Below are 3761 nucleotides of genomic sequence, written 5' to 3' on the forward strand. Positions count from 1 at the left end.
TTAATAATTCCTCCTAGCAAGGAAAAGGAACTGAAAGCCCAATGCAGAAACATCCCCAGGGCTGTTTGGTTCTACTCTGTCCTCAGCACAACGGTGAGACAACCCCAGGCACTCTGCAGGCTGCACAGCCCCTGTAAGACGGATGTTTATGCAGCACCATGAGCACCTGTGGTGTGCTCAGCCATGCCTTCCCTTGGCTAATTTGTATGACAGAGAAGCTACGGGGAGGCAGTACCTTTGGAATGGTTGATTAGAGGAATATTGCTCATATAAGCAAAACATAACATTTTTAATCCCATCCTCATTTCATTTTTAAGAAGAATAAATGATCTCTGTAACTTGGCACATGCATCATTTTGAAATGGAGCCATTACTCTGGACAGCTTTTTCACAACGGCTCACATAATACGGCATGAAAATCATGTACGGCTCCTGCATTTGTATCTCAGAAGGAAAATAAAAGGCAGTTAAACTATAATGCAAGAACTAAGCTATGAATGGATGTTGTGCTCAAGGAGTCTAATGCTTAAGAGGGGGAAATGACAAGATTTTTTTTTTTGCCATTCTAGATATTTTACCCCTGCAGCAAGTTCAACTGTCACACGTTTTTAGAGAGGTCAGAACTAGTCTATCTGTCTTTTTAATGCAAGTTTGTGAAAGGAATCTCTCCTCGTGGAGTTTTACAGGAATTGACACGATAAACCTAAATGGCTCCTTTACAACTGTTAGGGTTTTCTGTAAACACATGCTGTCCTGCCAGCCAACCAGCTTCCAACCCGGGTGCTGAGCACAGCAGATGGTCCTCCCTGCCGATACGCACGGCACTAATTCATATTTCAGTACACAGCATAAATGGAGCCACCGCATCTCACAAAGTTTTTAAACTCCCAGTAACTGGCGATTTTGGGGTTTGGAAGTCGGTGGCACGGGAAGGTGCCAAAGAGAAGGTGACCAGCTGTAATGTGAATTGATGTCTTGGAGCCGGTTGTGGTACCGCGGCGTGTTGTAAACATGAGTCCTGCAATGCGGAGTCTCATGCCAGATGGGAACCACGGCACGACAGTGCTGAATTAATACAGGGATAAATACAAACAGAGGAACCAGCACCAACCACAAGTCCTGAAAGGTGGATAGTGTGGGAAAGGTAAGAGGTGATGGTAAAACAAAGCTGAAAAAGGGACTTGCAGCAGTCGTGGTGGTAGTGGCACGTTGCCATCAGCACGGCCATGTCAGATGCTAAGGGTTTTCGCTGTGAAAGCAGATTTTCAGGATGCATGCAGGTCTTCGGGATGCATCCCAGGGAGATGGTGGAGTCACCGTCCCTGGAGGTTTGCAGGAAAAGGGTAGATGTCGCACCGAGTGACATGGCCTGATGGGCATGGTGGGGATGGGCTGGGGTTGGACATGGTGATCTTAGAGATCTTTTCCAGTCTTTATGACTCGATGACCTTTGGTTCTATGGTATAACGCAGTATCTCAGACAGCGGCACTGACCCTTCTCTGCACCAGCTCTGCCATTCTGAACGTGTGCAGGAACGACTGCTGCTATCAACACTTCATTATAAAAAAACCTTCTTTATCTCAGCTGGATCACAACCCTTTCATCTCCTCTACCTTCCAGTTATTGCCTACTGGGTTCAGGTAAGATAGTGCTGTACAAGATTATCACCTTTCTGCTGGGCTGCCACAGCAGGACACAAGGGGAAAATTGTTGCTACACCTTGAAAAAGAACGGAGCCGGGAAAAAGAAAGCTCTTGTTTTTTTTCTGACTTTATGGAACAGGGAGCACGGGGTGGCAAGTTTACAATGCTTAATGTACCATGAACACCACCATGTGCACACCGCACGGCACGTCGGCCCAGAGCTCACGGCTGGGCTTTGTCAAACCCGTGCTGTCACCACTCCATCACCCTACCCCAGAGCTGGGGCCTTTGGGTGTCACCAACCTGAAGCTCCAGGAATGAAGCCAGGGTCCCACTGCTGCTCTGCAGCGGGAGAACGAGGAGATGCACAGCTGGTGTCCAAAACAGCCTCAAGACTGGGATATATTTGTCCCAGTGTCCCCACACGTTATTCACTTCTGTCCTCCTCCATTGCTGACAACTGCTTACACCAGAAGGAAAAATAAAGAGCTAAAAAACAGATGGAGCAGAGATCCTCTGCATGAATAACCCCCTCCTTCCAAGGGGATTGCTTCCTGAATTTCTGTCTTGTTATGTTTTTGTCAAAAGCTGAGCCTCCTCCACTAAACCATGATAAGTTGGGCAACTTCATCAAATTCAACACTCGGTAGGAGCAGAACCTCTTTCTTAAACTCATTAAATCTTTCTCCCCAAAGAGAAATGTGAATTAATATTCACTTTCACATTTTTTTTTTCAATGTAATTTATTTGAGACTAAGCAGAGACGTTTCCAAACCCACATTTTATTTCTCTGGCCATAATGGAAAGCAAACAGTTCTGAAAATTTTGTTGGGGGGAAAACAGAACCGAAATGGCCCTAGCAAAGGAGAGCAGCAGTTGATTTCATAAACCATTTTGGCTTTCCTTAGTTGAAGAGTCTCAGGTGTGCAGTTGGATTTGTTCTTGCAAAAAAAAGAAAAAAAATTAAAAAAAAATCCCACAAAACGAAACATTTAAATGCCTCTTGTGTTATTAAAAGACAGAAAATTAGAATCAGGAATTGCTGCAGAATGCAGTTATGCAGTAGCTGAAGAAAACATAAATCAGCAGGGAGACTTATACCAGTCTTACTGCTTGATCACAAATTAAAACATACTGGAGTGCAATTACAGAGGGTCCTTTGACAAACATGCTGTAGTACACGAATTAGCTCTGTGCAGACACACACACGGCGTTGCGATAATACAGTCCTTTTGTATTCTAGGCAGAAACGCATGGGGTTTGTGCGTGCTTATATTATATTGCTACAAGGTAATGCACACACTGCTATGCATTGCTATTCCAAATAGAAAATCTACTTACCGTAAATCAGACAACTCCATTCCACTCAGACTTAAAAGTTCTCCCTAGCACACCTGCTGCCAAGCAGGGGAAGAAAGGCACGGGGAAGATTTCCAGAGGGAGATGTGGAAGCTAATGAGGAACAGCCCTGTACGTGTGTCAGTTCCATGGGGCAGGACCCTGCTCGGTCCATGGGCAGGGGACATTGGAGCTGGGTGCCTTGGCTTTCGGACTTTATCTCGGTGACCTATTCCACTTCCAAAGTGTTTCAAGTGAGACTTACTCCTATCTCACACATCCAACTGTAAACCAAGTGCTGCCACCGGCAGCTCAGAAAGTATTCCCCACATCCAACTGCTTCTGTCTGTGCCTACCACTGAACACGTTCACTGGCAAACACAGCGCTGCTCAAATCTGTTGCTTCTGTGGCCACGTTACTTAACGTTGTGGATGCCAGGAGCCACGTTGCTGCAGAAGACCTATGGCAGAGCAGGTGGATGGACCAAGAAGGACAGATCGGATGAAACGCAAATGGCACAGCCACCAAAGCTCGCCACATATGTCCTTGCAGCCTGTCTTGTTTCTCCTGTAGAGACAGGGTATTTAGCACAGGAATACATTTTCTTAAATTCTCCTCCTCTTTCTCCCTGGAAAATCCTCCCAGAAAGCCGTGGCTGCCCACGAGCCCCAGGGGTGCTGCTCCGGCGGACAAGTGGTGCACTGTGCGTGGAGGCAGAAAGACACCAGCAAAAAGAGATTGGATGGGAAGAGCAGGAGAAAGGAGGGAGGTTGGGGGG

The sequence above is a fragment of the Numida meleagris genome, chromosome 7 (assembly GCF_002078875.1).
Source record: "Numida meleagris isolate 19003 breed g44 Domestic line chromosome 7, NumMel1.0, whole genome shotgun sequence".
Taxonomy (NCBI): domain Eukaryota; kingdom Metazoa; phylum Chordata; class Aves; order Galliformes; family Numididae; genus Numida; species Numida meleagris.